Genomic DNA, 24,484 nt, shown 5'->3' on the forward strand with positions numbered 1-24,484 from the left:
GTTGACCCTCCTACTAAGGTGAAACTTTACAGGTCTGTGTAAATTGGGCTTTCTTCTGTCTCCTGCTCTGCCCTGTAAGCTCCTTGAAGACAGGGATTTTATCTGCCTTTCAAATATCTCTTACCACCAAGCACTGCTCTGTTCTCTCTGTGGTCGCTTAATAAATACTTAATGGTGGTTGGTGATTAAATGGGTATAAACTGCGACACCCACAGTGATGCTGAGCCTGCAGCAAACCACTTCCTCCTCTGGAGAACCTGAGTTCTCTCTGGGTTCAGGGTGGGGAGGTGGCATAGAACCCAGCCTCTGACATCAGCCACACTTGGTTCTGTATCAGTGCAGTCGCCTACGACTTGTGTGACCTTGGCAGATCACTTTACACTCTGAGCCTTGGTCTCCTAATCCATGAAATAGGTGCATTTCCTGACATACTTTCCTGAAATACTTTCAAAGTGCTCAGTAAATGGTGATGGTTATCGTTCATTCTTGGAATAATCTTGACAACTCCTGGGGTGGAGGGTTTGGCTTTTGGTGTCACTCTCTTGGCATTTGTTTATTTATTTATTTTTGAGACTAAGTCTCGCATTATCGCCCAGGCTGGAGTGCAGTGGCGCAATCTCAGCTCACTGCAGTCTCCGCCTCCTGGGTTCAAGCGATTCTCTTGCCTCAGCCTCCCAAGTAGCTGGGATTACAGGTGCCCACCACCACGCCTGGCTAATTGTTGTACTTTTAGTAGAGACAGGGTTTCCCCATGTTGGCCAGGCTGGTCTCAAATTCCTGATCTCAAATGACCTGCCCTCCTTGTCTCCCAAAGTGCTGGGATTACAGGAGTGAGCCACCGTGCCGGCCTGTTTGTTTATTTATTTATTGAGATGGAGTCTTGCTTTGTTGCCCAGGCTGGAGTGCAGGGGTGTGATCTCAGCTCACTGCAGCCTCCGCCTCCCGTGTTCAAGTGATTCTCATGCCTCAGCCTCATGAGTAGCTGGGATTACAGGCACGCGCCACCATGCTGGCTGTTTTTTGTAGTTTTGCTAGAGATAGGGTTTCACCATGTTCGCCAGGCTGGTCTCAAACTCCTGACCTCAATTGATCCACCCACCTTGGCCTCCCAAAGTGCTGGAATTACAGGCGTGAGCCACCATGCAGGGCCTTATTTATTTTTTAATTAATTGATTTTTTTTTTGAGACAGAGTCTCGTTCCGTCGCCCAGGCTGGAGTACAATGGCACGATCTCGGCTCACTGCAACCTCCACTTCCTGGGTTCAAGCAATTCTCCTGCTTCAGCCTCCCGAGTAGGTGGGATCATAGGCGCCTGCCACCACGCCCAGCTAATTTTTTGTATTTTTAGTAGAAATGGGATTTCGCCATGTTGGACAGGCTAGTCTTGAACTCCTGGGCTCAAGTGATCTGCTCACCTCGGCCTCCCAGAGTGTTGGGATTACGGGTGTGAGCCATTGCACCCAGCCCACTCTTCGAATTTAACTTCCACTTCGTCTTTAGGTTGGCTGCATTTCCCATGGCCTTGCTGGTGGGCAGTTAATGCATTTGGCCCTGTTTGGTTGCTTACCTTGGCCTGGGGGAAGAATCTGACTTCAGTTATTTTCTGCGAGAGGGTGATTTAGGACTCTTCATGGCGCCGTGGGTTAGAGAATGTTTGGGACTCTGCTGTGGAGGTGAAATGGCCATACCCCTGGGCTAGTGGTGTTAAGTTGGGTTTTGGTTATATGACTTTTAATTTCCCCTGAGCCTCTTTGGTGGCTTTCATGCGGAAGTGGTGGGGGAGGAGGTGGCTTGGTGGCTTGGTTTATACTAATTGCTCATCTAACACTCATATTAGTGAGAGCTGCCACAGGGAGCTGCTCTGGGATCCACTCCCAGGTCAGCCCTGGGCTTCTCCCAGCACTCTAGGCATCCAGAAAGCCTCATGGGGTGGTCTGGCCCCTGAGGCCCCTAGTAGCAGTAGAAAAAAAAGAGTCGGTTTTCTTTTTTTTTTTTTTTTTTTTTTTTTTGAGGCGGAGTCTCGCTCTGTCGCCCAGGCTGGAGTGCAGTGGCCGGATCTCAGCTCACTGCAAGCTCCGCCTCCCGGGTTTACGCCATTCTCCTGCCTCAGCCTCCCCAGTAGCTGGGACTACAGGCGCCCGCCACCTCGCCCGGCTAGTTTTTGTATTTTTAGTAGAGACGGGGTTTCACTGTATTAGCCAGGAGGGTCTCGATCTCCTGACCTCATGATCCGCCCGTCTCGGCCTCCCAAAGTGCTGGGATTACAGGCTTGAGCCACCGCGCCCGGCCAAGAGTCGGTTTTCTGTACTGTGAACTTGGTGGTTGTGCACTGAGTGTACACAGCTGTGTCATGAAGCTGGCCCAGTGACTGTACCTCTTTACGGCCAGTTGATCTATGAGACCCACCCTGGGCTCTATTGGAGGTTTGAAGTGGCTCAGAGAATTCTGGCCAAGCTTCGCCTCCTCTCTGTTTCCAGGAACATTCCTCTTCCTTAGGTGGAAACGGGAGTGTCCGATGGCCTGCACTTGGTTTCCTCTGGATTTGCCATTTCCCCTGTGGACTCCTGGCTTGGCTGGCTGGCTAAGGCAGTTTCTCATCACTGATGTGCTCTGGGACAGCCGAGTGGGACGGGCTTCTCTGGGGTGGGTGTGGAGGAGTGGTCGTGATGCCTGGAACACGGCACTCGCTCCTCAGAGGCGCGACTTGGCAGCCCTCCTGAGCCTGCCTGGTCACGTGCTGCGTGTCTTGGAAGGTCCTCTGTCCCAAGCAGTGGATGTGCAGTTTCTTCCCCCCTCCTTATCATCATCAGCCTCAATGCGTCTTTGAGGTGAGGTAGCTGTCGGGATAGCTGGGTGGTCTCATTTCTTCCTGCCTCACCACCTCAAATGGCCTCTTCTGCTGTGTCCTGAACTTTCCAAGAACTCCTCCCCCTTCTCTCTCTTTGAAAGTTGGCACTTGAAGTCTTTTTGCTTGGTCTTTGGAGGCAGCCAAGCCGGAAAGAAGCTGGGGAAGAAGATCGTCACCTGGAGGCGGTTGTCATGGCTTCCTGTGGTCACTTGTGGTCATCTGCTTCTAAACATCCTGTTTGTGCCTCTAGAGCAGCAGGAACAGTGACCAGAAGACAGCTGTTATCTGCCTGACTTTGGCCAAAGCATGGGGGCTGGGGTGTCACTATCCTGGGGGACCCTTGATTGACTGATCACTGGCAGTTGAGGGCGTTGCTGGTAGCAGCTCCTTTGGGCATCACTGGCTTGGGCTCTATCCTGGCTCTGTCCTTCCTCTTCTCCCTGCTTCAACTGTCTGTGAGATTTTCCTTCCTAACAGCCTGTTGGGTATTACCAGTCTGCACTCCCCCTTTGTGCTTCTGGACTGATCCATTCTTTCTTAGACTCCTCCTATGCTTCCAGAGCTGGAAGGAGCCTTAGGATATCATTTCCTCCTATGGTTGGGAGTTTGTGGCCGTCACCTTCTTCAGTCAGAGCTGCTCACTTTTTCTCTGTTTATGTATTTGGCTTCCATCTAAGACCACGATTACGAAAGGGGTTTTGTGGATTTTTAAAAATTTGAAAACAAATATATAAAAACATCTGAAGCTGGGTGCAGTGGCTTATGCCTATATTCCCAGCACTTTGGGAGGCTGATGCAGGAGGATCACTTGAGCCCAGGAGTTTGAGACCAGCCTGGGCAACATAGTGACTCCATCTCTACAGAAAATAAAAAAAATTGGCTGGGCGTGGTGGCTCATGCCTGTAATCCTGGCACTTTGAGATGCTGAGGTGGGAGAATCACCTGAGGTCAGGAGTTCGAGATCAGCCTGGCCAACATGGTGAAACCCCGTCTCTACTAAAAATACAAAGATTAGCCAGGTGTGGTGGCGGGCGCCTGTAATCCCAGCTACTTGGGAGGCTGAGACAGGAGAATCGCTCCAATCCGGGAAGGGGAGGTTGAAGTGAGCAGAGATTGCGCTCCTCTACTCCAGCTTTGGCAACAGAGCGAGACTTTGTCTCAAAAATAAATAAATAAATAAATAACATAAAAAATAAAAAAATTAGCCGGGCATGGTAGCATGCACCTGTAGTCCCGGCTACTTGGGAGGCTGGGGCGGGAGGATCTGTTGAACCCAGGAATCTTTGCTACTTCCCTCCGGCCTGGGGTAACGGAGCAAGATCTTGTCTCTAAAAAAACCCCAAAACACATGTTTGAAAATTGCTTATCAAATTCAACCCCCTCATTTTGCTGAGGCACTCCTAGGAGAAAGGACTTGTCCAGGAACGTAACAGAGTAAGCTTTTTCCTCCATCTGGCCCTTTTTTGGGAAATCTGGAATCCTCGTTTTCCTCATTTCTAGAACATGCCTGCCATGGTGTGGCCTCAAACCTTCATTTTTGCCTAGGGACCTTTCTCATGTCATTTTGTATCTGATACTGTTATTTACTTTTATGAAAGTTGTTGTTTTTTTTTCTTTCTTGAGACAGGGTCTTGCTCTGTTGCCCAGGCTGAAGTGCAGTGGCGTGATCTTGGCCCACTGCAGCCTCAATCTCCCAGGCTTAGGTGATCCTCCCACCTCAGCCTCCTGAGTACCGGAACTGCAGGCATGTGCCACCACGCCCAGCTAATTTTTGTATTATTTTTAGAGACAGGGTTTCACCATGTTGCCCAGGCTGGTTTTGAACTCCCGACCTCAGGTGATCCACCCGCCTCAGCCTCCCAAAGTGCTGGCTTATAGGCATGAGCCACCATTCCTGGCCTACTTTTATGAAAGTTTTTAAGTTAAGAAGATACATGTGTCTGGACACAGTGGCTCATGCCTATAAGCCAGCACTTTGGGAGGCTGAGGCGGGTGGATCACCTGAGGTCGGGAGTTCAAGACCAGCCTGACCAACATGGTGAAGCCCCGTCTATACTAAAACTACAAGTTAACCAGGCATAGTGGCGGGCATCTGTAATCCCAGCTATTCGGGAGACTGAGGCAGGAGAATCGCTTGAACCTGGGAGGCGGAGGTTGCAGTGAGCTGAGATTGCGCCATTGCACTCCAGCCTAGATGACAGAGCAAGACTCTGTCTCAAGAAAAAAAGAAGATACATGCTTTTTGTAAAAAGGAAAAAAAAAAAGCTACAGAAGTGAAAGTTCCGTCTTCCTTTCTTCCACCAGGTGTAAATATTGTTAATAGTTTGATGTGAATCTTTCTCAACCATTTTCTATGCATTTATAAATATATAAGCATGGATATGATATGCATACCCTTCATTGTTATTTTTTTAAAACTAAGGTGAAACTCACATAGTGTAAAATTAACCATTTTATTTAATTATATGTGTGTGTGTGTGTGTATATATATGTGTGTATATATATATATATTTTTTTTTTTCAGACAGAGTCTCGCTCTGTCGACCAGGCCAGAGCGCAGCGGTACAATCTTGGCTCACTGCAACCTCTGCCTCCCAGGTTCAAGCAATTCTCGTGCCTAAGCCTACCAAGTAGCTAGGATTACAGGCATGTGCCAGCACGCCCAGCTAATTTTTTGTATTTTCGGTAGAGACAGTGTTTCCCCATGTTGGCCAGGCTAGTCTCAAACTCCTGGCCTCAAGTGACTTGCCTGCCTCAGCTTCCAAAGTGTTTGGATTACAGGTGTGAGCCACTGTGGCCAGCCCAAATTAACTATTCTAAAGTGTACAATTCAAAACAATTTTAAAATGGGCAGAGTAGCACCTGACTGTAGTCTCGGTTACTTGGAAGGGTAAGGTGGGAGGATACCTTGAGCTCAGGAGTTCAAGTCCAGCCAGGGCAACATAGCAAGACACCATCCACTCTTAAATAAAAAGGTAGAAAACCACTTTGTTGTTATTATTATTGAGACAGGGTCTCACTCTGTCATCTAGGCTGGAGTGTAGTGGTGTGATCACAGTTCACCGCAGCCTTGACTTCCCAGGCTCAAGTGATTCTCCCACGTCAACTGGGGCCACAGATGTGCGCCACCACACCTAGCTAGTTTTTGTATCTTTTGTAGCGATGAGGTCTCGCTGTGTTGCCTAGGCTGGTCTTGAACTCCTGGGCTCAGCCTATCCTCCCACCTCAGCCTCTCAAAGTGCTGGGATGATTACAGCCACCACACTCAGCCTCCAAAACATTTTAAATGCCACTTCAGTGACATTGAGTAAGTTCACAGTGTTGTGCATCTATTCTCTCTATCTAGTTCTAAAACATTTTCATCACTCCCCGTTACCACTTCCCTCTACTACTCTACTTTTGGTCTTGATGAAAGTAGAATCATATAATATGGAATCATAAAATGAAATCATATAGTATGTGACCTTTTGTGACTGGCCTCTTTCACTTAGTGTAATGTTTTCGAGTTTCATCCAATTTGTAGCATGTATTAATACTCAAAAGGCCAAGAAGTAATTGGGCTTAAATATCTTCACAGTTTTTAAAATTTATTTTTGTATATTGCTATAAATATGTATTAAATGGGTTAATTATATTTGTGTTTTTTAAATATTTTACTGGTTTTTAAAAACTGATTATCAGTGTTATACATATTCATTGTAGAAAATTTCAAAACCAGCCTGGGCAACATAGTGAAATCTCGTCTTTACAAAAAAAATTAAAAAAATAGCGGGGTGTGATGGCGTGTGCCTGTGGTCCCCCGGGAGGCTGAGGTGGGAGGATTGCCTGAGCCCAGGAGATCGAGGCTGCAGTGATCCGTGATTGCACCACTGCACTCCAGCCTGGGCAACAGAACGAGACCTTGTCTAAAAAAAAAAAAAACAAAAAACAGAAATTGAAAACTACAGAGATGCACAAGAAAGAAAATAATGAAAGCTCATAGAATCATCCAGAGATGACCACAATTCATAAATTAATGTATTTCTGTAAAATATTTTTGGTACATGTGTGTTTACATAATTGGAATCATAACTGGTAGCATTTTGGTTTTTTTTTTTTGAGACAAAGTCTTGGTCTGTTGCCCAGGCTGGAGTGCAGTGGTGCAATCTTGGCTCACTGTAACTTCCACCTCACAGGTTCAAGCGATTCTCCTGTCTCAGCCTCCAGAGTAGCTGGAATTACAGGCGCCCATCACCACACCCAGCTAATTTTTGTTTTTGTTTTTTTTTTTTTGAGACGGAGTCTTGCTCTGTCGCCCGGGCTGGAGTGCAGTCGCCGGATCTCAGCTCACTGCAAGCTCCGCCTCCCGGGTTTACGCCATTCTCCTGCCTCAGCCTCCCGAGTAGCTGGGACTACAGGCACCCGCCACCTCGCCCAGCTAGTTTTTTGTATTTTTAGTAGAGACGGGGTTTCACCATGTTAGCCAGGATGGTCTCGATCTCCTGACCTCGTGATCCGCCCATGTCGGCCTCCCAAAGTGCTGGGATTACAGGCTTGAGCCACCGCGCCCGGCCTAATTTTTGTATTTTTAGTAGAGATGGGGTTTCACCATGTTGGCCAGGCTGGTCTTGAACTCCTGACTTCAGGTGATCCTCCCACCTCAGCCTCCCAAACTTTTGGGATTACAGATGTGAACCACGGCCATAAGTGCCAGCATTAATATAGTGTCACTCACTTTGTGGCAGCCACTGTTCTAAATACCTCCCTTGTGTTCCCTTATCGTTTCCTCACAACAGCCCTCTGAAGTAGGTATTCTAGATGACGACACTGAAGGACAGAGAGGTGAGCGACTTGCCCGAGGTGAGTTGCTGGTTAGTGGCAGAGCTGGGATTGGATTCAGTGACTGTCCCGTACAGCCCATTGCTCACATTGTAGACTCTGTTCTGATTCCCGCTCGCCGATAAGGGTGATGCCACGCGGTGCCATTGGGGAGGAGGGAAGAGAGGGGGCAGTCTGGTGTGTGCGTGTGCGTGTGCGTGTGTGTGTGTGTGAGAGAGAGAGAGAGAGAGAGAGAGAGAGAGAGAAAGTCATCTGTGGATCATATATGGTGTGCTCGGGGGTGCAGTAATTGAGGAAACATAATAAACCAGGTGTCTGCTGGTGGCAGTGGGGGCTGTTGAGCACTGACCCCTACCCAGGGTTATCAGGGACTGAAAGTGACCCCAGGAGAAGTGTGGTGTGAGCTGGTGTGCTTCCCTCTGGGGAAGGTCTGTGGGCTGTGTACAGAGGAGGGAGGATTTCCTGCTCTGTGGCCATCCTCCAGCCGCCTCTTCTTCTGTGAGCAAAGGCTTGGGGTCCCTCATGTTCCCCAGACCAGCAGTCTGTCAGCCTGCTGTCCTCCTACTCTTCACCTTTCTTCGGTTATTTGCTTTTATCTTCCCCTGGCTTCCTTTGGAAGAGCTTTTTCTCAATTATGGAGCTTTCTCAACTGGAGAGTCAAAATCTCCAGTTTCCAACTAGGATTGTGGATTTGTCACTTTTTCTTTTCAATGTTGTCCATTTTTGCTTTATCTACTTTAGAACTCTGTCATTGAGTGGGTGTACATTTAGGATGATTATGTCTTCATGATGAGTTGACTCTTATCATTATGAAATGTCCCTCTTTACCTCTGGTAATATTCCTGTCTGGAAGTCTGCCTTGTCTGATATTTACAGAAGCACTTCAATTTTCTTTCTTTTTTCTTTTAAACAACTGCTATTCTGTTTAATAAAATAGTTGCTTCAAACATCTGCAGTGGTGACTTTAACCTTGAATCTCAGCTCAGGACAGATGGACGTAATCTGCTTAGCAATCTTGGGAGGACTGTCCAGGTCAGTGAGTCACTTGCGGATTCTCATCTGGAAACGATCCCTTGTTTCCTTCACCACGAGGCGTTTTTTTTTTTTTTTTTTTTTTTTTGGAGGTGGAGTCTCGCTCTGTCGCCCAGACTGGAGTGCAGTAGCCGGATCTCAGCCACTGCAAGCTCCGCCTCCCGGTTTACGCCATTCTCCTGCCTCAGCCTCCCCAGTAGCTGGGACTACAGGCGCCCGCCATCTCGCCCGGCTAGTTTTTGTATTTTTAGTAGAGACGGGGTTTCACCGTGTTAGCCAGGATGGTCTCGATCTCCTGACCTCGTGATCCACCCGTCTCGGCCTCCCAAAGTGCTGGGATTACAGGCTTGAGCCACCGCGCCCGGCCTTTTTTTTTTTTTTTTTTTTGTGAGACGGAGTCTTGCTCTGTCGCCCGGGCTGGAGTGCAGTGGCCGGATCTCAGCTCACTGCAAGCTCCGCCTCCCGGGTTTACGCCATTCTCCTGCCTCAGCCTCCCGATAGCTGGGACTACAGGCGCCCGCTACCTCGCCCGGCTAGTTTTTGTATTCTTTTTAGTAGAGACGAGGTTTCACCGTGTTAGCCAGGATGGTCTCGATCTCCTGACCTCGTGATCCGCCCGTCTCGGCCTCCCAAAGTGCTGGGATTACAGGCTTGAGCCACCGCGCCCGGCTGAGGCGTTTTTCTTATAGTGATTCTCAGAGTCTTGGTAGGCATCCAAACTGATCTTCACTTTGAGATTCTTTTCCTTGGCACCTCTGATCAAGTCAGCACACACCTTCTCCAAAGATTTGATGTTGCAGCAGGTTAGGGTAATTCTGATTTAATAAATTGCCACCTCTAGTTCCACAGATGGCTTTGAAAGCCATAGCTATGGTGTGGCTTCCTAGCTGACTTGTTCTGGGGTGAGGGCAAACAGTGGCAAGTCGGGAGCAGGCGAGGGCACACCAGAGCTCAGTGGCAGCTGCCAGCTGGCTCCCTCCAAGGGCCACTCTGCCTTCCTTGATACTAGTGTTTGCATGGTATCTCTTTCCCCATTGCTTTACACTGAATCCATCTGTGTCTTTATATGTAAAGTATCTTTCTTGTAGATAGCATGTATTAAATACTGCATTTCTACCCAGCCTGACAACTTCTGCCTTTTAATTGGAGTATATAAACCTTTTAAATTTTAAAGTAATTATCAGTGTGGTTAGATTGAAGTCTATCATCTTGACATTCATTTTCCATTGTGCCATCTGTTCTTTATTCTTTCTTCTTTTCTAGCCTTCTTTTTTTAAAAATTTTTTTTGTAGAGACAGGTCTTGCTGTCACCCAGGCTGAAGTGCAGTGGTGCAGCCATGGCTTACTACAGTGTCAAACTCCTAGGCTCAAGTGATCCTCCTGCCTCAGTCTCTCGAGTAGCTGGGATTACAGGCATGTGCTGACGTGCCCGACTACATTTTTCTTTTTCATTTCTTTTCTTTTTTTTTTTTTTTGAAACGGAGTCTCGCTCTGTCGCCCGGGCTGGAGTGCAGTGGCCGGATCTCAGCTCACTGCAAGCTCCGCCTCCCGGGTTTACACCATTCTCCTGCCTCAGCCTCCAGAGCAGCTGGGACTACAGGCGCCCGCCACCTCGCCCGGCTAGTTTTTTGTATTTTTTAGTAGAGACGGGGTTTCACCGTGTTAGCCAGGATGGTCTCGATCTCCTGACCTCGTGATCCGCCCGTCTCGGCCTCCCAAAGTGCTGGGATTACAGGCTTGAGCCCCTGAGCCCGGCCTCTTTTTTTTTTTTTTTTAGACAGAGTCTCACTCTATTGCCCAGGCTGGAGTACAATGGCATGATCCTGGCTCACTGCAACCTCTGCCTCCCGGGTTCAAGTGATTCTCCTGCCTCAGCCTCCTGAGTAGCTGGGACTACAGGCACACACCACCATGCCTAGCTAATTTTTTGTATTTTTTAGTAGAGACGGGGTTTCACCATGTTAGCCAGGATGGTCTCGATCTCCTGACCTCGTGATCTGCCCGCCTCAGCCTCACAAAGTGCTGGGATTACAGGCATGAGCCACTGTGCCCGGCCTGGCTAAATTTTTTTTTTTTTTTTTTTTTTGAGACAGAGTCTTTCTCTGTCCCCCAGGCTGGGGTGCAGTGGCATGATCTTGGCTCACTGCAACCTCTGCCTCCCAGGTTCAGGTGATTCTCATGCCTCAGCCTCTAGAGGAACTGGGATAACAGGCATGCGCTACCTTGCCCAGCTAATTTTTTGTATTGTTAGTAGAGATGGGGTTTCACCATGTTGGCCAGGCTGGACTCAAACTCCTGACCTCAAGTGATCTGCCCACCTCAACCTCCCAAAGTGCTAGGATTAAAGGCGTGAGCCACTGTGCCCAGCCTAATTTTTTATTTTTATTTTTGTAGAGATGGAATCTCACTCTGTTGCCCAGGCTGGTCTCTAACTCCTGGTCTCAAGCAATCCTTCTGCCTTGGCCTCCCAACGTGCTGGGATTACAGGTGTGAGCCATTGTGTCTGACCTCTTACCTTGTTTTAGATTCATTGAGTATTTTTTAGGATTCCATTATTCCACTCTTTGCTTATTTAGCTATACTTCATTGGTTTGATTATTTTAGTGGTCACTCTATGGTTTGCAGGTTTAAATTAATCAGTCTGCCTTCAAATCATACCATTTCATGTATAATGTAAGAACAGTGTATTTCCATTTCCCCCTCCTGTCTTTTTTTTTTTTTTTTTTTTTTTTTTTGAGACGGAGTCTCGCTCTGCCACTCAGGCTGGAGTGCAGTGGCCGGATCTCAGCTCACTGCAAGCTCCGCCTCCCGGGTTTACGCCATTCTCCTGCCTCAGCCTCCCGAGTAGCTGGGACTACAGGCGCCCGCCTCGTCGCCCGGCTAGTTTTTTTTTTTGTATTTTAAGTAGAGATGGGGTTTCACCGTGTTAGCCAGGATGTCTCGATCTCCTAACCTCGTGATCCGCCCGTCTCGGCCTCCCAAGTGCTGGGATTACAGGCTTGAGCCACCGTCCCCCTCCTGTCTTTTGTGTTATTTCTACTATATTATGAAACCCATACTATGTAGTCCACCTTTTATATTTATCCACAAATTTAATATTTCTAGCATTCTTTTTTTTTTTTTAAAAGGCCTTTTATTTATTTATTTTTTTTGAGACGGAGTCTCGCTCTGTCACCCAGGCTGGAGTGCAGTGGCCGGATCTCAGCTCACTGCAAGCTCCACCTCCCGGGTTCACGCCATTCTCCTGCCTCAGCCTCCCGAGTAGCTGGGACTACAGGCGCCCGCCACCTCGCCTGGCTAGTTTTTTGTATTTTTTGGTAGAGACGGGGTTTCACCATGTTAGCCAGGATGGTCTGGATCTGCTGACCTCGTGATCCGCCCATCTCGGCCTCCCAAAGTGCTGGGATTACAGGCTTGAGCCACCGCGCCCGGCCAAAGGCCTTTTAAAGTCTAAAGAAGTTAACAAAAATGTTGGGAAAACATTGTGTTTTGTTTTTGTTTTTTTTTTTCTTCCCTTCCTTTTCCCATTCTTGTCTGAGAACGTGTTGTCTTCTTCCTCCCTGGCTAGTTTCCCTGCCTGTGAACTCCCTCAGCCTCACTAATCTGTGCGTGCTTTGTGGTTCATCCCATCTGTGGTTCAGTCATGATAATCGATGCTGTCAGTCTCTCTGGGCTACACAGCCCCATGCTTGGTGTTGCTGACACATTCCAGTGATGCACGTTTGAGAAAATCCACACATTCCATCTCACGTTCCCTACCTCCTCTGCTCCATGGGGGAGAGGTGTGGCCAGATCTGCAGGACCTGGGGCTGCCACACTCCTATTCCTTCCTGCTCTGTTGCTACATGATGCCCCTCCTCCTCCTTCCCCAGCACCAAAGAGTCACCCAGTCCCAGGCCTCGACTCCCTCCCAGCTGCCTCATTCCTATGCCCTGAGTCCACCTTGTGGAGCTCCCCTTCCCCACCCGCAAAGGAAGCCAGATAGGCCCAGTGAGTTTAAACCTTAAGTACCCACGGGGGCTGTGCTCCAGCCACAAAATCTTGTGGGCTATTCCTTTGATTTTTTATTTTTTTATTTTAGGGTAGGAGTTTTGCTGGTTGGGGAGGGGTGGTGGCAACTAGATCACAGTAGATGGGACATTCTGGGATAGAAGAGTAGGAACAACTCGGGCCCTGTGCTCCTGTGTTGCTCTCCCTCACTGGGCTTTGCATATAGTGAGCTCTTAGGGAGGACTGGGAGGCGGCATGAGCTGAAGTGGCAAGGCTGATCTCAGCAGCAGACTAGCTTGGCGTGGGTCATTTGTTGATTTGTTTGGTATCATCCATGGAGCCCGTATTATGTGCTAGGCTCTGGTCAATGCTCAGATGAAGATGAATATAGGCATACTCCCCACCCACACCGTGCTATTCCTAGGCTGTGAGACATGGCCCCTTAGGCAGACAGTTCCTACCAGCTTGAGATGTGTTCTCATAGAATTGCACAGTGCTTTGGGAACTGAAAGGAATGGAGCCTCAAACCCTTTATAGGGGAGTAAAGTCAGGGAGGGTTTCCTGGAGGAAATGGTACCTTAAACTGACACTGTTTTGTGTGTGTTTTAAGAGATAGGATTTCTTGGCCAGGCGTAGTGGCTCACACCTATAATCCCAGCACTTTGGGAGGCCGAGGCGGGTTGATGGAGACCATCCTGACTAACAAGGTGAAACCCTGTCTCTACTGAAAATAGAAAAAATTAGCTGGGCATGGTGGCGGGCACCTGTAGTCTCAGCTTCTTGGAAGGCTGAGGCAGGAGAATGGTGTGAACCCAGGAGACTGAGCTTTTAGTGAGCCAAGATCGCACCACTGCACTCCAGTCTAGGCGACAGAGTGAGACTCCGTCTCAAAAAAAAAAAAAGAGATAGGATTTCTCTGTTGCCCAGGCTGGAGTGCAGTGATGCCATCATAGCACACTTGCAGCTTCAAACACCTGGGTTCAATCCATCTTCCAGCCTCAGCTTCCTAAGTAACTGGAATTACAGGTGTGTGCTATAGCACCTGGCTAATTATTTAAATTTTTTTGTAGAGACAGGGTCTTGCTGTGTTGCCCAGTCTGGTCTCAAATTCCTGCCCTCAAGCAATCGTCCCGCCTTGGCCTCCCAAAATGTTTGGACTTGTAGTCCATGAGCCACCATGCCCAGCCCTTTGTTGTGTGTTTAAATAGAACCTCAACATTTAGAAAAGGCCCCAACCTTTGTCCTTTACTTAAATGGTCGTTCTATGATAAGATTTTGGAAAGAGGCCTTCCCAGCATAAAAACAACACGTTGCTTTTTCTCTAGGTAGGCAGGATGGATCCTTTTTATCCTCTTGTTGAAGAAGATAAACTAAGCTATTATGAGTCTCAAGGGATTAGAAAGGATTTAGCCTGGTAAAGAAGACAGGAGAGGCCGGGCGCGGTGGCTCAAGCCTGTAATCCCAGCACTTTGGGAGGCCGAGACGGGCGGATCACGAGGTCAGGAGATCGAGACCATCCTGGCGAACACTGTGAAACCCCGTCTCTACTAAAAAATACAAAAAACTAGCCGGCGAGGTGGCGGGCGTCTGTAGTCCCAGCTACTCGGGAGGCTGAGGCAGGAGAATGGCGTGAACCCGGGAGGCGGAGCTTGCAGTGAGCTGAGATCCGGCCACTGCACTCCAGCCCCGGCGACAGAGCAAGACTCCGTCTCAAAAAAAAGAAGACAGGAGAGAGGTCTAGGGAGAGGGAATAGCTCATGCAGAGGCCTGGAGGGAGGATGTGTGTGTGTGTTTAGTTCATTGGTAGCGATTTGGTGCCCTGTGTCCAGTTGGATCTTTCAAGCGAATCAAACTTATCCTGAGCCACAAGGTCGAGGACTGTTATTAGGCTTTGCATCCTCATTGGAATGACCTTTTGGGGATGACCTTGCTACGATAGCTGAGATGGGGCTGGCCTCTGTGGCATCTGTTATCCTACAGTGAGATGAGGTGGGGTTTTTTTTGTTTTTGTTTTTGTTTTGCCCGAGTCTTGCTCTGTCGCCCAGGCTGGAGTGCAGTGGCATGATCTCAGCTCACTGCAACCTCTGCCTCCCAGGTTCAAGCGATTCTCCTGCCTCAGCCTCCTGAGTAACTGGGATTACAGGTGTGTACCACCACACCTGGCCATTTTTTGTATTTTTAGTAGAGACAAGGTTTCTCCATGTTGGCCAGGCTGGACTCAAACTCCTGACCTCAAGTGATCCGTCCACCTCGGCCTCGCAAAGACTGGGATTGCAGGCATGAGCCACCACACTTGGCCATGAGATGAGCTTTATCTGTGCAAAGTCTCTCTCTGGTCAGCTGGGGCTGGGGCCGTGGGTCAGTTCTGAAGGGCATTTCCATGAGGGTTTGGGGCCTGAGATTGTGTCCTGGGCCCTCTGGCCCCAGGGGTGCGCCGCATGCTCATGTGGCAGGAAGGATCTGGTTCCTCTGATAACCTGCTTAGCCTGACCCCTCTTTTTCCTGGAGGAGGGCTGTCAGAGATGGGGCTGGCTTTGTATTTGAATTTCAGAGGCAGACTCAGTGCAGATGGGAGCAGGCAGAGGAAGGGAGCCCATAGTCTTCCTGAGCACTCTGAGAATTCCCGGAGCAGGCTGCATGCAACTTCCTGAAGTTCTCCCAAAGCCAGACAGGGAGAACAACTTATGTTCAGGAGAAGGGTACCATATAATTTAACAAATTGTTACTTAGATAGGTGCCTTGGCCAGAGAAAACAGTCCTTGAGCCCTGGCTCAGGGAACCCTGTGGCTCTGCCTGTCCTTGGTGTGACTCCTGATCCCTTGTTACCGTCATCACCTGACCCCTGCCGCAGACCTTCTTCCCTGTCTCATCTGGTGGTTGTTCCATCCCTCCCGCAGGAAAACAAACATGGGAGGCATCCTGCACTCCTCGCTCCTTCTCCATATCCACTCAGTTTCCAGGTAATGTTGATTTTACCTGGTTTCATGTAGAGTATTGCAACTTCTTCCAGTTGATCCCTGCCTCTCTCTGATCTCCCCTGCCTGAGTGATGTAAAGCACAAGCCTGGTCCTGCTGTTCCGCTGCTGACCGCCTTCCTTCTGTGGCTTGCCCTTGTAAGTCCAGACTCCCCAGCCCGCCCTCAGCCCTTGACTCCTCTTCCATCAAGCTGGGACTTGCACTCTGAGCTCCCATCCCCTCTGTCTGGGCACTTTCCCAGGCTGTTTTCCACCTCTGCCTGGAAAGCCCCTCCCCTTTTCTCCTGGCCCATTGCCTCTTTCAAGGCCTTCTGCCCCTCATTTATGACCGTCTCCTGCTAGTCAGTGCTCCCCGGGGACAGGCATTGTATCTTGGCCCCTCCCATGCCCAGCATAGTGCCCATGTGCACTATGTGTTTGTGAACGCGATTGGAGCTGTCATTAGTAAAGGTGAGGCTGTCCCAGTGAGAGCGTCGAAGGGAGGGTCTTGGGAGGAGGTATGTGAGATAGGTGCAGGTGGCTCTGCCTTGGATACCCAAGCGAGGCCACATCTGTTTTGTGTCCTCTGAACTGGGGTGACTTTGCTGGAGTTTGCTGCCTGAGTCAGTGCCCAGGCGGGTCCCCTTCTAGAAATTCCAATCACCTGGGATTGAGGTGAAGCTGAGGCAGCTTCAGCCCCAAGTGATCAGACTTGTCTTCAAAGGACCAAGCCTTGAGCTGACAGGGGCAGGGTGGTGCACTGTCAGGCCTGCCCAGGGCAGTGGTTTCTTTGACATTCCCAACCCCTTTGGACCATGACTATTGGGATCTCTCCCCAGAGTAGTGTGGTAGGGACATGATAGTGAAATTTCAGGTGGTCCACAGATACCCAGGAGGGTCATCTCTAGATGCCAGATTAAGACTTCTGATGTCAAGTTTAGCTCCCTCGGGGGACTGTCTTCCTCCCTTTCCCTTAGAAAGGGAAGAAAAGAGAATGTGGAATACTTCCGCTCTAGGGGTGGGGAGCCGAACTGAGTCAGCAGGAAGAGGGTGGATTGTGGGGCCAGGTGCAGGCCACCTTGAGTGGATGGGCACTGTTATGCCTGGCACTCAGGGCCTCTGGAGTCAGTCCTGGGTGGGTCAGTGTTGATGCTCCAATGGCTGAATGCTCTGGCAGAGTTAGGAGGCAGAGACTTCAGAAGAGCCATCCCTGGACTCCTTTCTCGGCACTTGCATTGTTGGGAGCACTGTGGGGCTGCGATGCCGGTCTTTGGACTGGACTCCTGGGAGGATCAGCAGTGCCCTTCTTCCCGTTGGCTTGTGCACTGAACTTCCCACACCACAAGTGCGGGGGCCTCCAGATGCATCTGCTTGGTGACCCTTTGAACTTGGGAATGGCTTCAAAGCCAGGGAGAGAGATTGCTGTTTTGGTTGGGTCCTGCAAAGCCTCTCAGTTTTTTAGCCCAGATCTTGTTTACAGTCTGATGGTCTGGTCCCGGTGTCCTAACAAATGACTCTGGAGGCACTGTGGGAGAGTCAGGCTACCTGACACCTGTCAGAGCACCTTCTCTGTGGTTGCTTGTGGCTTGCAGTGCTGGGCATGACCTGCTCTGGTGGGGCAATCAGGGATGTCAGCTTTGTGGGTGGGATAGCTCCTCATCCCCCATCTGTCACCTGGTGAGATAGGCACTAATGATATGCCTGGCCGTGTGCTGGTGATGTACCAGGACGGAGTCTCGCTCTGTAGCCCAGGCTGGAGTGCAGTGGCGCCATCTCAGCTCACTGCAACTCTGCCTCCTGGGTTCACGCCATTCTCCTGCCTCAGCCTCCTGAGTAGCTGGGACTACAGGTGCCCACCACCACGCCTGGCTAATTTTTTGTATTTTCAGTAGAGATGGAGTTTCACTATGCTGGCCAGGCTGGTCTCTAACTCCTGACTTCGTGATCCACCCGCCTCAGCCTCCCAACGTGTTGGGATTACAGGCGTGAGCCACCGCGCCCGGCCTAATTTTTTTGTATTTTTAGTAGAGACGGGGTTTCACCACGTTGGCCAGGCTGGTTTGGAACTGTTGACCTTAGGCGATCCGTTGGCCTTGGCCTCGCAAAGTGCTGGGATTACAAGCGTGATCCACCACACCCGGCAGAAACTTCCACCTTTTAAAAAAGAGAAACCAGTGGCACCTGAAAGGGCAGTAGTGGGACAGGTGCTTGCTCAGCTCCCTGGCTTTTTTGGTGGCCATTTCCTGTCTGAACCTAAAGATGGGCAGGAGGAGAAGGAGCAGCCCCACCTGACCATTTGGTTCCCATCAGAGGTTCCCCAGCTGGCCGCGAAGCTCCCTGTGTTGCAGCACAGTTGTTAGGGGGCAGAAGCATGGGATTTGCTGTCCTTGGGAAGTTTAGCTTAGGAGCATCCAAGGACAGCTGTGCTCCCCATACATAGCCAGGCACAGAGCAGGCACTGTCTGAAGGAGAAATGATGGGGTTCACCCTGGCACCTTATGGCAAGAGAGCAGTCTCTGCATACACCGCAGAACCTAGCATCCGCTGGAGCTAGTGATGTAAATGGTCTACCTAAACAGTCACCTAGGTTTCCCCTCAGAGTATCATTTCTATTAGAAGACATTCTCCACAGCTCAAAATCCAACTTCCAAACAACCTTCTGGAATGCTCCATGTGTGTATGTGGGGACTTTCTGTGTGGTGGTTCTGGGCATTGCTGCCATGTACTGCTGTTGCCATCTGGCTCTGCTGGGCTGGATTTGCAGAGCCCCAGAGTGTCTTATGCAATAAAATCCAAACCAGGGGCAAGGTGTGTACCCCCTCTCCCGTCAGACCCTGGCATAGCCAGCTGGGCACAGTGGAGGGAGGCCAGGCCAGCCAAGCCCGTTGGAGCGCTGGAACCCTCTCTGCTGCATGAGCCCCCGGGCACAGACACCTCCATTCAGTTTACCCATGAGGCTTGGCATTTGCTTGGCCTGCTTCCTCAGCTTTGGGGTTAGTGGGCTTCTTGCAGGCTAACTATAATGTGATCTCATTTGAGTTCTGTTCGCACCCTCTCTCTCTCCCCTGCACCTTGATATCCCTACATGTGAGCTCCACCAGCCAGGCTGAAAGCCCAGAGGTCTCCCTGAGTACTTTTTGTTTCAGGAAAATATCTTCTCTCTTTTTTTCTATTGTGGTTTCCCAGTGTGACTCTGCAGCTCCATCTGCTTCCTCCCTGTCCAGGAAGAGGCAGATTTCCCCATGTGGAGAGTTGGCAAGTCTCCGGGCCTCCAGAGAAATTGGCCTTGCCCTCTTCAGGACAGTGGCCGGGGGCATTCCTCCTTTGTAGCTCAGTGATACCGTCCCACCAGGGCCCTGGGTCGGGTCAGACCTGCTGCCTACCATTGTGCCTGGGGAGCCTACAAAGCTCAGTGGGGTGGGGGGACTGAGATGAGACTTGGAGCTTCTGTGCATGGGATGGGCCTCCTGAGACCACTCCTTATTCAGGAGGTGTCAACTCTCTGTGGGGACACCAGCTGTCAAGGGCCCCCATCATTTCCTAGAGCCCTGAAATCAGCAGATGGCTTCCAAAACTTGTGTGCCCAAGAAGACCCAGGGCTGGATGATGTAGACACTTCTAGGGAGGCAAAAGGGTCACTGAGGGTCAGCTTGGGGAGCACTCTGGGGGCAGCTGGCCTGACTCCCCTCCCCTCCCCCACTTCTCAGCACTTGTGACCATCTATGATAGTGGTTTCAAATGGTGCACTGTCAGGACATAGCCTTCAGATGACACCGAGGGTGTGTCTGGCATTCTGTGCACTCCTGGCTCTTTCTTTCACTCAAGTAAATGCATTGGAACACATGTGGGTGGGGCTGATGGTCATGGAGCCATCTTGAACCCACTTCAGTTTATTTTCTCCAAAGTAAAAGCAGTGACCAGCAGGAGTTTGAGACCAGCCTGGCCAGCATGGTGAAACCCCATCTCTACTAAAAATACAAAAATTAGCAGGGCGTGTTAGCAGATGCTTGTAATTCCAGCTACTTGGGAGGCTAAGGCATAAGAATTGCTTGAATCCAAGAGGCAGAAGTTGCAGGGAACCGTGATCATGCCACTGTACCCCAGCCTGGGCAACAGAAGTGAAATTCTGTGTATGTGTATATGTATGTACATATATGTGTGTGTGTGTGTATACATACATATATACATAAGCACATAAGCATGCAAGCAATGACCAGGTGCAGTGGCTCATGCCCATAATGCCAGCACTGTGAGAGACTGAGGCAGGAGGATCACTTGAGCCCAGAAGTTCCAGGCTACCCCTGGCAACATCCTGAGACCCTGTCTCTACAAAAAATAGAAAAATTGGCCGGGCGCGGTGGCTCAAGCCTGTAATCCCAGCACTTTGGGAGGCCGAGACGGGCGGATCACGAGGTCAGGAGATCGAGACCATCCTGACTAACACGGTGAAACCCCGTCTCTACTAAAACACAAAAACTAGCTGGGCGAGGTGGCGGGCGGGCCTGTAGTCCCAGCTACTCAGGAGGCTGAGGCAGGAGAATGGCGTAAACCCAGGAGGCGGAGCTTGCAGTGAGGAGATCCGGCCACTGCACTCCAGTCCGGGCGATAGAGCGAGACTCCGCCTCAAAAAAAAAAAAAAAAAAAAAAGAAAAATTGGCTGGGCGCGGTGGCTCAAGCCTGTAATCCCAGCACTTTGGGAGGCCGAGATGGGCGGATCACAAGGTCAGGAGATCGAGACCATCCTGGCTAACCCAGTGAAACCCCGTCTCTACTAAAAAAATACAAAAAACTAGGCGGGTGCGGTGGCGGGCGCCTGTAGTCCCAGCTACTCCGGAGGCTGAGGCAGGAGAATGGCGGGAACCCGGGAGGCGGAGCTTGCAGTGAGCTGAGATCTGGCCACTGCACTCCAGCCTGGGCGACAGAGCGAGACTCCGTCTCAAAAAAAAAAAAAAAAAAAAAAAAATAGAAAAATTAGCCAAGTATGCTGGCATTTACCTGTAGCCCTCATGACTTGGGAGGCTGAGGTTGGAGGATCACTTGAGCCCAGAAGTTTGAGGTTGCAGTGAGCTATGATCACACCACTGCACTCCAGCCTGGGTGACAGAGTGAGACCTTGTCCCAAATAAATAAATTAATTAATTAATTAAGGGCCGGGCGCGGTGGCTCAAGCCTGTAATCCCAGCACTTTGGGAGGCCGAGACGGGTGGATCACGAGGTCAGGAGATGGAGACCATCCTGGCTAACATGGTGAAACCCCGTCTCTACTAAAAATACAAAAAAACTAGCCGGGCGAGGTGGTGGGCGCCTGTAGTCCCAGCTACTCGGGAGGCTGAGGCAGGAGAATGATGTGAACCCGGGAAGCGGAGCTTGCAGTGAGCTGAGATCCGGCCACTGCACTCCAGTCCCGGCGACAGAGCGAGACTCCGCCTCAAAAAAAAAAAAAAAAAAAAAAAAAAATAATTAATTAAATAAAAGATCAGCTGGGGTATGGGCATGGTGGCTCACGCCTGTAATGCCAGCACTTTGGGAGGCCAAGGCGGGTGGATCACAAGGTCAGGAGTTCAAGACCAGCCTGGCCAAGATAATGAAACCTTGTCTCTACTAAAAATACAAAAAATAGCTGGGCGTGGTGGCAGGCATCTGTAATCCCAGCTACTCGGGAGGCTGAGGCAGGGAATTGCTTGAACCCAGGAGGCGGAGGTTGTAGTGAGCTGAGATGGCACCACTGCATGCCAGCCTTGGTGACAGAGTGAGACTCCATCTCAAAAAAAAAAAAAAAAGATCAGCTGGGCATGGTGGCACACACCTATAGTTCCAGCTAATCAGGAGACTGAGGTGGGAGGATCGCTTGAGCCCAGGAGGTGGAGACCAGTGAGTTGAGACCGTGCCACTGTATTCCAGCCTTCAGCCTGGGTAACAGAGTGAGACCTTGTCTCAAAAAAAAAAAAAAACTTTGGGAGGCCGAGACGGGCGGATCACGAGGTCAGGAGATCGAGACCATCCTGGCTAACACGGTGAAAACCCGTCTCTACTAAAAATTACAAAAAAAAAAAAACGGCCGGGCGCGGTGGCTCACGCCTGTAATCCCAGCACTTTGGGAGGCCGAGGCGGGCGGATCACAAGGTCAGGAGATCGAGACCATGGTGAAACCCCGTCTCTACTAAAAATACAAAAAATTAGCCGGGCGCGGTGCGGGCGCCTGTAGTCCCAGCTACTCAGGAGGCTGAGGCAGGAGAATGGCGTGAACCCGGGAGGCGGAGCTTGCAGTGAGCCGAGATCGCGCCACTGCACTCCTGCCTGGGCGACAGAGCGAGACTCGTCTCAAAAAAAAAAAAAAAAAAAAAAACTAGCCGGGCGAGGTGGTGGGCGCCTGTAGTCCAGCTACTCGGGAGGCTGAGGCGGGAGAATGGCGTAAACCCGGGAGGCGGAGCTTGCAGTGAGCTGAGATCCGGCCACTGCACTCCAGCCTGGGCGACAGAGCGAGACTCCGTCTCAAAAAAAAAAAAAAAAAAAAAAAATCAGTTGCAGATGTCCATACCTTATGATGATTAGCCAGGGACTGTGGCACACCTCATGGCTGATGGATGGCACGTCACGGTCGAGAACCAGTGGCTGAGGACAGCTCTATGCTCAGACTTGTTTCCCCAGCGTGCTGTGCCCTCTGCAGGCCTCTTGCGCCCAGACACAGAGTAGGTAAAAACAGCAGTACAAGACATGGAACTGCCTACATTTTTGCTCAGTGGGAAAAGTGCTTGGGTGAGACGTGTGGCTGTCCATTGAAGGGAACAGCTAGGCTGAGTGTGGGCTGGAAAATCTAGGCTGGCTGTCTTGCTCACTGTCCCCAGATGGCTGGTTTGGTGCCTACAGTGGAGTCCCTTGTCTGCCTGTGTGTCTCCTAATGATTCTGATGTCATCTGTGTGAGGTCAGAGATTGGTTCCTGGGGCAGGCCCATCTTGCATCCTGGGGTTCAGATGGGCCCACCAGCGGCGTAGCACAGGGGGAAAGCACTTGAGCGCGTTGGCCTTGCACATCAACAAGTTAGGCCAGAACATGGAGTGCACCAGCCTTCTCAGAATTCTTGAGCTCTCTCTACCACCACTAGGGGCTCCTCCGTAGCTCAAGACCACTCCTGAGGCACAGGGTGAGGAGGAGGCAGAAAGAAAAGAGAACCGGAGACCTGGAGTGGGCAGCGGCAGAGCGGAACCCAGCAGCCTGCATTTTTGGCTTCCTCTGGGGGCTCTGGGGATGTGTGTTGTGGGAGTGGAGAGTGGTGACGAGCAGAGGAGGGACAGCTGCTGAAAGCGATCATTCCTCTCCTTGTGGGGCGTCCTGGGAAGAACATGGGTAATCTCTGCAGTCATGCAGCGCTGTCCTCATGGGGCCTCATGGGGCGGCTCTGGGTGTCCGCATTCTAATCCCTGGCAACAAATGGGCCTGCAAGGCTGGGCTCCTGGTGGATGCTCAGGAAGGGTTGTTCCACTCCTCACCCCTCCTGAGCTGCTTTCTGGCCTCACAGCCCCGTCTTTGGATCCCTGTTTGGCACTCTGCTGGGGTCAGAGCTTCCGTGGCAGGAGCAGAGGCTGCTCTCTCCTGGGTTCCTCTGGGAGCTACTGTGGAGCTTGGGCAGTTCCTTCTATTGTCGCGATTCTGGGTTCATAGCCACAGACTTCTCAGACAGCTGTGACTTCCCGGCAGGCAGTAGGGATGGGGTGGGGGTGGAGGCGCTGGCGCCCTGCAGCTTCCCTCGCTTGCCTCGGTCCTTGCTAGGCAGTGAGTCGGAGGCGCCTGGGCTCAGCTGACGTTCTCCAAGGAGGACTTGGAATGAACCCGAGACACAGAGGGTGAGGTCAGTGGTTTGCTCAGCAAGAAGGCTGAGTTAGTGACAACCTGTCACAGCTCCCAGGATCCCTGGCTGCAGTCCTTGGCTCGGACTCCTCCCCCTGCTGGCCTTACGGGAGATGAAAATCAGTGATGTGGATCTACTGACTGTCTCCTGTGTGTCAGAGTGGGAGGCTTACGTTTATTTTATCCCAGTCACCAGGATGGCTTTCACATTCCTTTTCATCCATTACTCACTATGTGTGCTATGAGGTGCCTGAGTAAACTAAAGCCCAGAATGATTTAGTCACTGTCACCCAGGCTAGTGAGTGGCGGATTTGAACCCATCCTCCTCACTGTTAGAATGCCCATTCGTTCCACTCTACCACACTGCCATGCAGGTGGGATGCCAGGAGGGTGTCCAAAGAACTGTGTGACTGTCCCAGCTCCCAGCGATGCCAGACCAGCCAAATCTGTGATATGGGCAGGGTGGTTTTATGTGTGGACAGTGGGGGCTTTGTGGTGCTGCTTAAAATTGTTTGCTAAAAGTCCCCAAGAGCATGAGCATGTGCAAAACGTCCTCTTATCTGGTTTTTTTTTTTTTTTTTTTTTTGAGACAGAGTCTTGCTCTGTCACCCAGGCTGGAGTGCAGTGGTGCAATCTCTGTCCACTGCAACCTCTGCCTCCTGGGTTTAAGCTGTTCTCCTGCTTCAGCCTCCCAGGAGGCTGGGATTACAGGCATGCACCACCATGCTCAGATAAGTTTTGTATTTTTAGTAGAGATGAGGTTTCACCACCTTGGCCTGGCCAACATGGTTTCGAACTCCTGGCCTCAAGCAATCTCCCTGCCTCCCAAAGTGCTGGGATTACAAGCATAAACCACCATGCAGGCCTTGAAGCCTCTTTTTTTACCTTACAATTTCACTTGTATTTTGCATTTGACTCCGTAATGTAGCCTTGTTTGTTTTAAGACAATGATTTACATTTCTTGCCCCTGAGTACATTTGATCCTCAAAGTGTTCT

At 50.5% G+C, this 24,484-nt stretch overlaps 1 protein-coding gene across 8 annotated transcripts in view; it reads left to right on the top strand.

The window, feature by feature from the left end:
- The window catches only part of PXN (paxillin), a 64,669-nt gene that overhangs the window by 14,010 nt on the left and 26,175 nt on the right, over nucleotides 1-24,484 (top strand). Inside the window, exon 1 of one of the 8 annotated variants that reach the window (XM_033220393.1) lies at nucleotides 7,624-7,687. The exons of the other annotated variants lie outside the window; for them this stretch is intronic. The gene's annotated coding sequence lies outside the window, so the exon portion shown is untranslated. Of the gene's footprint in view, nucleotides 1-7,623; nucleotides 7,688-24,484 lie in introns of those variants that run through there. 8 annotated transcript variants of the gene reach the window in all.

The sequence above is a fragment of the Trachypithecus francoisi genome, unplaced genomic scaffold (genome assembly GCF_009764315.1).
Source record: "Trachypithecus francoisi isolate TF-2019V2 unplaced genomic scaffold, Tfra_2.0 Lachesis_group11, whole genome shotgun sequence".
In the NCBI taxonomy this organism is placed as follows: Eukaryota; Metazoa; Chordata; class Mammalia; order Primates; family Cercopithecidae; genus Trachypithecus; species Trachypithecus francoisi.